Here is a 13,241-nt window from a genome sequence, read left to right on the forward strand (position 1 = left end):
TTTTACACTTCAAACGCAGATTAAAACAAAAGAAAAACATAAGTTTCTATGTTAAATAGCATATCTAATTCATGTATAAAGGTGCCGGAGCCTTTGCTTCAAACAAGTCGCACTCTAAAGCGTTTCTCGTTTTGTAATCGAGGGGTTCGATACTCGGTCGAGGCACATAATGGCTTGGATCCCACTCTAAACTGTAGGTCCGGTCCAAGTTAAACTATCTGTGAATAAAACTCGAATATTTACATCAGAAACTCAAAAACACGGTCGAGCAGAATCGGTTTAGCAGAAATTTTCACATAAAAGTGCATCCGAATTTACTAAAAATTTTACCCGTCACTTGAAGCCCCCTCGGTTAGAGTCCTAACCTGGGCATGTTGTGGGCCTTACGAGTGTCCTTTCATCACGTACCCATTATTCATCCTTGTCGTCGCAATTAGTAAATATCAAAGGAAAGGGACGTAAATGAAAAACACAATATTTACGTAGCATGTAGAGAATTGTCGTTAACCACTCATTCTCCTCCTGTCACTTGCGATTATTTCTAGCATAATTCAGCTAGCCTATTTGTCAAATCTCTTCCAATGTAAGGTATACATTCGTAACTATTGCAGCACAACTTTTTCAAATGGTCATGCCTTCAACGGGCGGTGAAGTACAAGCCAATATTAATACATAAAATGGACAATTTGAATTTGGAAATCTAAGTATTATGTATTCAACAAGCAAGAAAAACTAGTTCATTTTATTGGTTTAGTTTTCTACCAAAGGATGCATTGTTTCAAGCACCAGGTACTGGTACGACGTGGTTGAGTTTCCATGAGGGAATACCCTTTATTATAAATATGCTCTCTGGTTAAATGTAGTCTTAAAAAATTCTTAAAAATCAGACAACTGTTTATTCACGCGAATTCGTTATTGTAATGGTAATTTCGACGAAACGAAAACATCTTTAAGATCTCTGCTAACATGCAGGACGACTACCAACATTATGAAGGTTGGATGTTATGTTACCGCTTACTACATTCTACGCCATGCAGTGCACGCGTTAAGGCTCTGGAAGCAAAGGGAGTCCCGATTTCCATGTTCGAAACAGAGAGCGAGGTGCGGTTCGTTAGGTTATAAATGAGGACAGGTGACAACGTCAAATCCCTTGAAAGATTATTTATTGAATTTTCCCAAACTTTCTTCTCTGATCTCATTGGGTCTTGTAGGCAGGCAGAAAGAAAACAGATCGTCCATCAGGTCTGTCCTTTCCGATTGGGTCAGCCAATTTCTTGGCGAACGAAACTTCTGAACGGATCGCAGCTTTCAACAAGTTTATCACGAAACAATACTCCCAAAAAACAGACCGAACTTAACATTACCAAAACATACATTTTTTGTTCTACATTTATTTTTCAGGGACGGCGCGAACGCAGTCCCAACTAACAAAAATTACACGCCCGAGATATCCACGTTTGGGATATTCGCGGGGGTCAGCCCAACCCAAGGGCAATGGAAGAGCCTCACCCCGGGGGAACCGCCTTGCTGATCACGGTAACCCCTACGCCAGGTAAGTATGCCTCGACCGGAAACCTCTCACACCCTACTCTATCTTCTCAACTAACTCTCATCGAGTGTTTACGCATATCGGAAAGTGTTTCGCAACTTGTCAATTATAACTTATAATTACTATAATTACTTTACACAGACAATATATATACAACTAAATGTGTTCAAGTTATCTTCACAAGTAAACTTTGAACCAACTTTTTAAGGGAGGAAAAGAAGCTACTCCTTGTGCTGCCATCTATTGAGAAACGTTTACTTACTCCAACATTATCCACACTACGTTCAACTTTCACATACGAATGTTGCTGGCTGGCCTTCTCGTTTTCTGTCCCCTTCAGGTTCACGGGTTATACAGTTCAATTATTGCATATCTGAAAATAACCTTCTCCGATTCACGCTCGGAAATAGGACGGGTTCCACTCGTGTGCTCTTGAAGAATGGACATTTTCTTGTCAAAAAAGGAAAGAAAGTGGACTGATATCGACGGGAATGCTTTGGGTTTTCTTCACGCAAGAAATTCCAAATGATGGCTGGAACACAATTTGTCGTTTATCAGAAACGTTAAGGGAGGAAATGCGAGAGGGATGTACCGTACCGAGAAGACCTGACGCGTTCACGTCTTGTCTCGTGAGTGAAGAAGAATATCTATACTCGTTGGAAGATGCCTTCTTGTCTTCAGTTGCATTACCTGTCTCCTCCTCAATCACATCCCAAATTGCACTTGTCGGTTTCATTTCATATCGGGTGTTCCTGATGGCCTACTGCTACCGCTGTACTGCATTCACTTCCAGTGGAGCAACATTCCACTCTGCTTCGGTTCCACTCTAAACTGAACGTCCAGTCCCGATTAGCCTACCGGACAACAAATTCGACTTAAAATTTGAAAAACTTATCGACAACGAAATAATATTTCTCCATGTGTCTATTACATGCAAAATTGTCAAATCAAAAACCTTCGCTATAAACAGTGTTCGGTGGGAGGGGGGACGCAGGGATGGCAAAATTCTCCTATGCACTGTCTCATTTTCACCACATTACATAAAAAACTACACCTCTCCCACGGTTTCTTTGAACATTCTCACAGACACAATTTTACACTTCAAACGCAGATTAAAACAAAAGAAAAACATAAGTTTCTATGTTAAATAGCATATCTAATTCATGTATAAAGGTGCCGGAGCCTTTGCTTCAAACAAGTCGCACTCTAAAGCGTTTCTCGTTTTGTAATCGAGGGGTTCGATACTCGGTCGAGGCACATAATGGCTTGGATCCCACTCTAAACTGTAGGTCCGGTCCAAGTTAAACTATCTGTGAATAAAACTCGAATATTTACATCAGAAACTCAAAAACACGGTCGAGCAGAATCGGTTTAGCAGAAATTTTCACATAAAAGTGCATCCGAATTTACTAAAAATTTTACCCGTCACTTGAAGCCCCCTCGGTTAGAGTCCTAACCTGGGCATGTTGTGGGCCTTACAAGTGTCCTTTCATCACGTACCCATTATTCATCCTTGTCGTCGCAATTAGTAAATATCAAAGGAAAGGGACGTAAATGAAAAACACAATATTTACGTAGCATGTAGAGAATTGTCGTTAACCACTCATTCTCCTCCTGTCACTTGCGATTATTTCTAGCATAATTCAGCTAGCCTATTTGTCAAATCTCTTCCAATGTAAGGTATACATTCGTAACTATTGCAGCACAACTTTTTCAAATGGTCATGCCTTCAACGGGCGGTGAAGTACAAGCCAATATTAATACATAAAATGGACAATTTGAATTTGGAAATCTAAGTATTATGTATTCAACAAGCAAGAAAAACTAGTTCATTTTATTGGTTTATTTTTCTACCAAAGGATGCATTGTTTCAAGCACCAGGTACTGGTACGACGTGGTTGAGTTTCCATGAGGGAATACCCTTTATTATAAATATGCTCTCTGGTTAAATGTAGTCTTAAAAAATTCTTAAAAATCAGACAACTGTTTATTCACGCGAATTCGTTATTGTAATGGTAATTTCGACGCAACGAAAACATCTTTAAGATCTCTGCTAATATGCAGGACGACTACCAACATTATGAAGGTTGGATGTTATGTTACCGCTTACTACATTCTACGCCATGCAGTGCACGCGTTAAGGCTCTGGAAGCAAAGGGAGTCCCGATTTCCATGTTCGAAACAGAGAGCGAGGTGCGGTTCGTTAGGTTATAAATGAGGACAGGTGACAACGTCAAATCCCTTGAAAGATTATTTATTGAATTTTCCCAAACTTTCTTCTCTGATCTCATTGGGTCTTGTAGGCAGGCAGAAAGAAAACAGATCGTCCATCTGGTCTGTCCTTTCCGATTGGGTCAGCCAATTTCTTGGCGAACGAAACTTCTGAACGGATCGCAGCTTTCAACAAGTTTATCACGAAACAATACTCCCAAAAAACAGACCGAACTTAACATTACCAAAACATACATTTTTTGTTCTACATTTATTTTTCAGGGACGGCGCGAACGCAGTCCCAACTAACAAAAATTACACGCCCGAGATATCCACGTTTGGGATATTCGCGGGGGTCAGCCCAACCGAAGTGCAATGGAAGAGCCTCACCCCGGGGGAACCGCCTTGCTGATCACGGTAACCCCTACGCCAGGTAAGTATGCCTCGACCGGAAACCTCTCACACCCTACTCTATCTTCTCAACTAACTCTCATCGAGTGTTTACGCATATCGGAAAGTGTTTCGCAACTTGTCAATTATAACTTATAATTACTATAATTACTTTACACAGACAATATATATACAACTAAATGTGTTCAAGTTATCTTCAAAAGTAAACTTTGAACCAACTTTTTAAGGGAGGAAAAGAAGCTACTCCTTGTGCTGCCATCTATTGAGAAACGTTTACTTACTCCAACATTATCCACACTACGTTCAACTTTCACATACGAATGTTGCTGGCTGGCCTTCTCGTTTTCTGTCCCCTTCAGGTTCACGGGGTATACAGTTCAATTATTGCATATCTGAAAATAACCTTCTCCGATTCACGCTCGGAAATAGGACGGGTTCCACTCGTGTGCTCTTGAAGAATGGACATTTTCTTGTCAAAAAAGGAAAGAAAGTGGACTGATATCGACGGGAATGCTTTGGGTTTTCTTCACGCAAGAAATTCCAAATGATGGCTGGAACACAATTTGTCGTTTATCAGAAACGTTAAGGGAGGAAATGCGAGAGGGATGTACCGTACCGAGAAGACCTGACGCGTTCACGTCTTGTCCCGTGAGTGAAGAAGAATATCTATACTCGTTGGAAGATGCCTTCTTGTCTTCAGTTGCATTACCTGTCTCCTCCTCAATCACATCCCAAATTGCACTTGTCGGTTTCATTTCATATCGGGTGTTCCTGATGGCCTACTGCTACCGCTGTACTGCATTCACTTCCAGTGGAGCAACATTCCACTCTGCTTCGGTTCCACTCTAAACTGAACGTCCAGTCCCGATTAGCCTACCGGACAACAAATTCCACTTAAAATTTGAAAAACTTATCGACAACGAAATAATATTTCTCCTTGTGTCTATTACATGCAAAATTGTCAAATCAAAAACCTTCGCTATAAACAGTGTTCGGAGGGAGGGGGGACGCAGGGATGGCAAAATTCTCCTATGCACTGTCTCATTTTCACCACATTACATAAAAAACTACACCTCTCCCACGGTTTCTTTGAACATTCTCACAGACACAATTTTACACTTCAAACGCAGATTAAAACAAAAGAAAAACATAAGTTTCTATGTTAAATAGCATATCTAATTCATGTATAAAGGTGCCGGAGCCTTTGCTTCAAACAAGTCGCACTCTAAAGCGTTTCTCGTTTTGTAATCGAGGGGTTCGATACTCGGTCGAGGCACATAATGGCTTGGATCCCACTCTAAACTGTAGGTCCGGTCCAAGTTAAACTATCTGTGAATAAAACTCGAATATTTACATCAGAAACTCAAAAACACGGTCGAGCAGAATCGGTTTAGCAGAAATTTTCACATAAAAGTGTATCCGAATTTACTAAAAATTTTACCCGTCACTTGAAGCCCCCTCGGTTAGAGTCCTAACCTGGGCATGTTGTGGGCCTTACGAGTGTCCTTTCGTCACGTACCCATTATTCATCCTTGTCGTCGCAATTAGTAAATATCAAAGGAAAGGGACGTAAATGAAAAACACAATATTTACGTAGCATGTAGAGAATTGTCGTTAACCACTCATTCTCCTCCTGTCACTTGCGATTATTTCTAGCATAATTCAGCTAGCCTATTTGTCAAATCTCTTCCAATGTAAGGTATACATTCGTAACTATTGCAGCACAACTTTTTCAAATGGTCATGCCTTCAACGGGCGGTGAAGTAGAAGCCAATATTAATAAATAAAGTGGACAATTTGAATTTGGAAACCTAAGTATTATGAATTCAACAAGCAAGAAAAACAAGTTCATTTTATTGGTTTATTTTTCTACCAAAGGATGCATTGTTTCAAGCACCAGATACTGGTACGACGTGGTTGAGTTTCCATGAGGGAATACCTTTCATTATAAATATGCTCTCTGGTTAAATGTAGTCTTAAAAAATTCTTAAAAATCAGACAACTGTTTATTCACGCGAATTCGTTATTGTAATGGTAATTTCGACGCAACGAAAACATCTTTAAGATCTCTGCTAATATGCAGGACGACTACCAACATTATGAAGGTTGGATGTTATGTTACCGCTTACTACATTCTACGCCATGCAGTGCACGCGTTAAGGCTCTGGAAGCAAAGGGAGTCCCGATTTCCATGTTCGAAACAGAGAGCGAGGTGCGGTTCGTTAGGTTCCAAATGAGGACGGGTGACAACGTCAAATCCCTTGAAAGATTATTTATTGAATTTTCCCAAACTTTCTTCTCTGATCTCATTTGGTCTTGTAGGCAGGCAGAAAGAAAACAGATCGTCCATCTGGTCTGTCCTTTCCGATTGGGTCAGCCAATTTCTTGGCGAACGAAACTTCTGAACGGATCGCAGCTTTCAACAAGTTTATCACGAAACAATACTCCCAAAAAACCGACCGAACTTAACATTACCAAAACATACATTTTTTGTTCTACATTTATTTTTCAGGGACGGCGCGAACGCAGTCCCAACTAACAAAAATTACACGCCCGAGATATCCACGTTTGGGATATTCGCGGGGGTCAGCCCAACCGAAGTGCAATGGAAGAGCCTCACCCCGGGGGAACCGCCTTGCTGATCACGGTAACCCCTACGCCAGGTAAGTATGCCTCGACCGGAAACCTCTCACACCCTACTCTATCTTCTCAACTAACTCTCATCGAGTGTTTACGCATATCGGAAAGTGTTTCGCAACTTGTCAATTATAACTTATAATTACTATAATTACTTTACACAGACAATATATATACAACTAAATGTGTTCAAGTTATCTTCAAAAGTAAACTTTGAACCAACTTTTTAAGGGAGGAAAAGAAGCTACTCCTTGTGCTGCCATCTATTGAGAAACGTTTACTTACTCCAACATTATCCACACTACGTTCAACTTTCACATACGAATGTTGCTGGCTGGCCTTCTCGTTTTCTGTCCCCTTCAGGTTCACGGGGTATACAGTTCAATTATTGCATATCTGAAAATAACCTTCTCCGATTCACGCTCGGAAATAGGACGGGTTCCACTCGTGTGCTCTTGAAGAATGGACATTTTCTTGTCAAAAAAGGAAAGAAAGTGGACTGATATCGACGGGAATGCTTTGGGTTTTCTTCACGCAAGAAATTCCAAATGATGGCTGGAACACAATTTGTCGTTTATCAGAAACGTTAAGGGAGGAAATGCGAGAGGGATGTACCGTACCGAGAAGACCTGACGCGTTCACGTCTTGTCCCGTGAGCGAAGAAGAATATCTATACTCGTTGGAAGATGCCTTCTTGTCTTCAGTTGCATTACCTGTCTCCTCCTCAATCACATCCCAAATTGCACTTGTCGGTTTCATTTCATATCGGGTGTTCCTGATGGCCTACTGCTACCGCTGTACTGCATTCACTTCCAGTGGAGCAACATTCCACTCTGCTTCGGTTCCACTCTAAACTGAACGTACAGTCCCGATTAGCCAACCGGACAACAAATTAGACTTAAACTTTGAAAAACTTATCGACAACGAAATAATATTTCTCCTTGTGTCTATTACATGCAAAATTGTCAAATCAAAAACCTTCGCTATAAACAGTGTTCGGAGGGAGGGGGGACGCAGGGATGGCAAAATTCTCCTATGCACTGTCTCATTTTCACCACATTACATAAAAAACTACACCTCTCCCACGGTTTCTTTGAACATTCTCACAGACACAATTTTACACTTCAAACGCAGATTAAAACAAAAGAAAAACATAAGTTTCTATGTTAAATAGCATATCTAATTCATGTATAAAGGTGCCGGAGCCTTTGCTTTAAACAAGTCGCACTCTAAAGCGTTTCTCGTTTTGTAATCGAGGGGTTCGATACTCGGTCGAGGCACATAATGGCTTGGATCCCACTCTAAACTGTAGGTCCGGTCCAAGTTAAACTATCTGTGAATAAAACTCGAATATTTACATCAGAAACTCAAAAACACGGTCGAGCAGAATCGGTTTAGCAGAAATTTTCACATAAAAGTGTATCCGAATTTACTAAAAATTTTACCCGTCACTTGAAGCCCCCTCGGTTAGAGTCCTAACCTGGGCATGTTGTGGGCCTTACGAGTGTCCTTTCGTCACGTACCCATTATTCATCCTTGTCGTCGCAATTAGTAAATATCAAAGGAAAGGGACGTAAATGAAAAACACAATATTTGCGTAGCATGTAGAGAATTGTCGTTAACCACTCATTCTCCTCCTGTCACTTGCGATTATTTCTAGCATAATTCAGCTAGCCTATTTGTCAAATCTCTTCCAATGTAAGGTATACATTCGTAACTATTGCAGCACAACTTTTTCAAATGGTCATGCCTTCAACGGGCGGTGAAGTAGAAGCCAATATTAATACATAAAATGGACAATTTGAATTTGGAAACCTAAGTATTATGTATTCAACAAGCAAGAAAAACTAGTTCATTTTATTGGTTTAGTTTTCTACCAAAGGATGCATTGTTTCAAGCACCAGGTACTGGTACGACGTGGTTGAGTTTCCATGAGGGAATACCTTTCATTATAAATATGATCTCTGGTTAAATGTAGTCTTAAAAAAATTCTTAAAAATCAGACAACTGTTTATTCACGCGAATTCGTTATTGTAATGGTAATTTCGACGCAACGAAAACATCTTTAAGATCTCTGCTAATATGCAGGACGACTACCAACATTATGAAGGTTGGATGTTATGTTACCGCTTACTACATTCTACGCCATGCAGTGCACGCGTTAAGGCTCTGGAAGCAAAGGGAGTCCCGATTTCCATGTTCGAAACAGAGAGCGAGGTGCGGTTCGTTAGGTTCCAAATGAGGACGGGTGACAACGTCAAATCCCTTGAAAGATTATTTATTGAATTTTCCCAAACTTTCTTCTCTGATCTCATTGGGTCTTGTAGGCAGGCAGAAAGAAAACAGATCGTCCATCTGGTCTGTCCTTTCCGATTGGGTCAGCCAATTTCTTGGCGAACGAAACTTCTGAACGGATCGCAGCTTTCAACAAGTTTATCACGAAACAATCCTCCCAAAAAACCGACCGAACTTAACATTACCAAAACATACATTTTTTGTTCTACATTTATTTTTCAGGGACGGCGCGAACGCAGTCCCAACTAACAAAAATTACACGCCCGAGATATCCACGTTTGGGATATTCGCGGGGGTCAGCCCAACCGAAGTGCAATGGAAGAGCCTCACCCCGGGGGAACCGCCTTGCTGATCACGGTAACCCCTACGCCAGGTAAGTATGCCTCGACCGGAAACCTCTCACACCCTACTCTATCTTCTCAACTAACTCTCATCGAGTGTTTACGCATATCGGAAAGTGTTTCGCAACTTGTCAATTATAACTTATAATTACTATAATTACTTTACACAGACAATATATATACAACTAAATGTGTTCAAGTTATCTTCACAAGTAAACTTTGAACCAACTTTTTAAGGGAGGAAAAGAAGCTACTCCTTGTGCTGCCATCTATTGAGAAACGTTTACTTACTCCAACATTATCCACACTACGTTCAACTTTCACATACGAATGTTGCTGGCTGGCCTTCTCGTTTTCTGTCCCCTTCAGGTTCACGGGGTATACAGTTCAATTATTGCATATCTGAAAATAACCTTCTCCGATTCACGCTCGGAAATAGGACGGGTTCCACTCGTGTGCTCTTGAAGAATGGACATTTTCTTGTCAAAAAAGGAAAGAAAGTGGACTGATATCGACGGGAATGCTTTGGGTTTTCTTCACGCAAGAAATTCCAAATGATGGCTGGAACACAATTTGTCGTTTATCAGAAACGTTAAGGGAGGAAATGCGAGAGGGATGTACCGTACCGAGAAGACCTGACGCGTTCACGTCTTGTCCCGTGAGTGAAGAAGAATATCTATACTCGTTGGAAGATGCCTTCTTGTCTTCAGTTGCATTACCTGTCTCCTCCTCAATCACATCCCAAATTGCACTTGTCGGTTTCATTTCATATCGGGTGTTCCTGATGGCCTACTGCTACCGCTGTACTGCATTCACTTCCAGTGGAGCAACATTCCACTCTGCTTCGGTTCCACTCTAAACTGAACGTCCAGTCCCGATTAGCCTACCGGACAACAAATTCGACTTAAAATTTGAAAAACTTATCGACAACGAAATAATATTTCTCCTTGTGTCTATTACATGCAAAATTGTCAAATCAAAAACCTTCGCTATAAACAGTGTTCGGAGGGAGGGGGGACGCAGGGATGGCAAAATTCTCCTATGCACTGTCTCATTTTCACCACATTACATAAAAAACTACACCTCTCCCACGGTTTCTTTGAACATTCTCACAGACACAATTTTACACTTCAAACGCAGATTAAAACAAAAGAAAAACATAAGTTTCTATGTTAAATAGCATATCTAATTCATGTATAAAGGTACCGGAGCCTTTGCTTCAAACAAGTCGCACTCTAAAGCGTTTCTCGTTTTGTAATCGAGGGGTTCGATACTCGGTCGAGGCACATAATGGCTTGGATCCCACTCTAAACTGTAGGTCCGGTCCAAGTTAAACTATCTGTGAATAAAACTCGAATATTTACATCAGAAACTCAAAAACACGGTCGAGCAGAATCGGTTTAGCAGAAATTTTCACATAAAAGTGCATCCGAATTTACTAAAAATTTTACCCGTCACTTGAAGCCCCCTCGGTTAGAGTCCTAACCTGGGCATGTTGTGGGCCTTACGAGTGTCCTTTCATCACGTACCCATTATTCATCCTTGTCGTCGCAATTAGTAAATATCAAAGGAAAGGGACGTAAATGAAAAACACAATATTTACGTAGCATGTAGAGAATTGTCGTTAACCACTCATTCTCCTCCTGTCACTTGCGATTATTTCTAGCATAATTCAGCTAGCCTATTTGTCAAATCTCTTCCAATGTAAGGTATACATTCGTAACTATTGCAGCACAACTTTTTCAAATGGTCATGCCTTCAACGGGCGGTGAAGTACAAGCCAATATTAATACATAAAATGGACAATTTGAATTTGGAAATCTAAGTATTATGTATTCAACAAGCAAGAAAAACTAGTTCATTTTATTGGTTTATTTTTCTACCAAAGGATGCATTGTTTCAAGCACCAGGTACTGGTACGACGTGGTTGAGTTTCCATGAGGGAATACCCTTCATTATAAATATGCTCTCTGGTTAAATGTAGTCTTAAAAAATTCTTAAAAATCAGACAACTGTTTATTCACGCGAATTCGTTATTGTAATGGTAATTTCGACGAAACGAAAACATCTTTAAGATCTCTGCTAATATGCAGGACGACTACAAACATTATGAAGGTTGGATGTTATGTTACCGCTTACTACATTCTACGCCATGCAGTGCACGCGTTAAGGCTCTGGAAGCAAAGGGAGTCCCGATTTCCATGTTCGAAACAGAGAGCGAGGTGCGGTTCGTTAGGTTATAAATGAGGACGGGTGACAACGTCAAATCCCTTGAAAGATTATTTATTGAATTTTCCCAAACTTTCTTCTCTGATCTCATTGGGTCTTGTAGGCAGGCAGAAAGAAAACAGATCGTCCATCTGGTCTGTCCTTTCCGATTGGGTCAGCCAATTTCTTGGCAAACGAAACTTCTGAACGGATCGCAGCTTTCAACAAGTTTATCACGAAACAATACTCCCAAAAAACCGACCGAACTTAACATTATCAAAACATACATTTTTTGTTCTACATTTATTTTTCAGGGACGGCGCGAACGCAGTCCCAACTAACAAAAATTACACGCCCGAGATATCCACGTTTGGGATATTCGCGGGGGTCAGCCCAACCGAAGTGCAATGGAAGAGCCTCACCCCGGGGGAACCGCCTTGCTGATCACGGTAACCCCTACGCCAGGTAAGTATGCCTCGACCGGAAACCTCTCACACCCTACTCTATCTTCTCAACTAACTCTCATCGAGTGTTTACGCATATCGGAAAGTGTTTCGCAACTTGTCAATTATAACTTATAATTACTATAATTACTTTACACAGACAATATATATACAACTAAATGTGTTCAAGTTATCTTCACAAGTAAACTTTGAACCAACTTTTTAAGGGAGGAAAAGAAGCTACTCCTTGTGCTGCCATCTATTGAGAAACGTTTACTTACTCCAACATTATCCACACTACGTTCAACTTTCACATACGAATGTTGCTGGCTGGCCTTCTCGTTTTCTGTCCCCTTCAGGTTCACGGGGTATACAGTTCAATTATTGCATATCTGAAAATAACCTTCTCCGATTCACGCTCGGAAATAGGACGGGTTCCACTCGTGTGCTCTTGAAGAATGGACATTTTCTTGTCAAAAAAGGAAAGAAAGTGGACTGATATCGACGGGAATGCTTTGGGTTTTCTTCACGCAAGAAATTCCAAATGATGGCTGGAACACAATTTGTCGTTTATCAGAAACGTTAAGGGAGGAAATGCGAGAGGGATGTACCGTACCGAGAAGACCTGACGCGTTCACGTCTTGTCTCGTGAGTGAAGAAGAATATCTATACTCGTTGGAAGATGCCTTCTTGTCTTCAGTTGCATTACCTGTCTCCTCCTCAATCACATCCCAAATTGCACTTGTCGGTTTCATTTCATATCGGGTGTTCCTGATGGCCTACTGCTACCGCTGTACTGCATTCACTTCCAGTGGAGCAACATTCCACTCTGCTTCGGTTCCACTCTAAACTGAACGTCCAGTCCCGATTAGCCTACCGGACAACAAATTCGACTTAAAATTTGAAAAACTTATCGACAACGAAATAATATTTCTCCTTGTGTCTATTACATGCAAAATTGTCAAATCAAAAACCTTCGCTATAAACAGTGTTCGGTGGGAGGGGGGACGCAGGGATGGCAAAATTCTCCTATGCACTGTCTCATTTTCACCACATTACATAAAAAAACTACACCTCTCCCCCGGTTTCTTTGAACATTCTCACAGACACAATTTTACACTTCAAACGCAGATTAAAACAAAAGAA

General features: G+C 40.8%; 1 protein-coding gene and 5 non-coding genes across 6 annotated transcripts in view; all 6 read right to left on the reverse strand.

Annotated features, from left to right (window-relative positions):
* Positions 1-13,241, reverse strand: part of LOC145984974 (von Willebrand factor A domain-containing protein 8-like) — a 443,428-nt gene that overhangs the window by 235,283 nt on the left and 194,904 nt on the right. The gene's annotated exons all lie outside the window — the stretch shown is intronic.
* On the reverse strand, positions 1,399-1,560 carry LOC145986054 (U1 spliceosomal RNA). Its single transcript, XR_014441500.1, has one exon. It is a non-coding gene; the product is annotated as a U1 spliceosomal RNA (small nuclear RNA).
* On the reverse strand, positions 4,040-4,201 carry LOC145986083 (U1 spliceosomal RNA). The gene has a single exon (XR_014441529.1). It is a non-coding gene; the product is annotated as a U1 spliceosomal RNA (small nuclear RNA).
* On the reverse strand, positions 6,681-6,842 carry LOC145986095 (U1 spliceosomal RNA). Its single transcript, XR_014441538.1, has one exon. It is a non-coding gene; the product is annotated as a U1 spliceosomal RNA (small nuclear RNA).
* On the reverse strand, positions 9,323-9,484 carry LOC145986107 (U1 spliceosomal RNA). The gene has a single exon (XR_014441542.1). It is a non-coding gene; the product is annotated as a U1 spliceosomal RNA (small nuclear RNA).
* Positions 11,964-12,125, reverse strand: LOC145986111 (U1 spliceosomal RNA). The gene has a single exon (XR_014441544.1). It is a non-coding gene; the product is annotated as a U1 spliceosomal RNA (small nuclear RNA).

Source organism: Lepisma saccharinum, chromosome 3 (assembly GCF_977018435.1).
Source record: "Lepisma saccharinum chromosome 3, izLepSacc3.1, whole genome shotgun sequence".
Classification (NCBI taxonomy): domain Eukaryota; kingdom Metazoa; phylum Arthropoda; class Insecta; order Zygentoma; family Lepismatidae; genus Lepisma; species Lepisma saccharinum.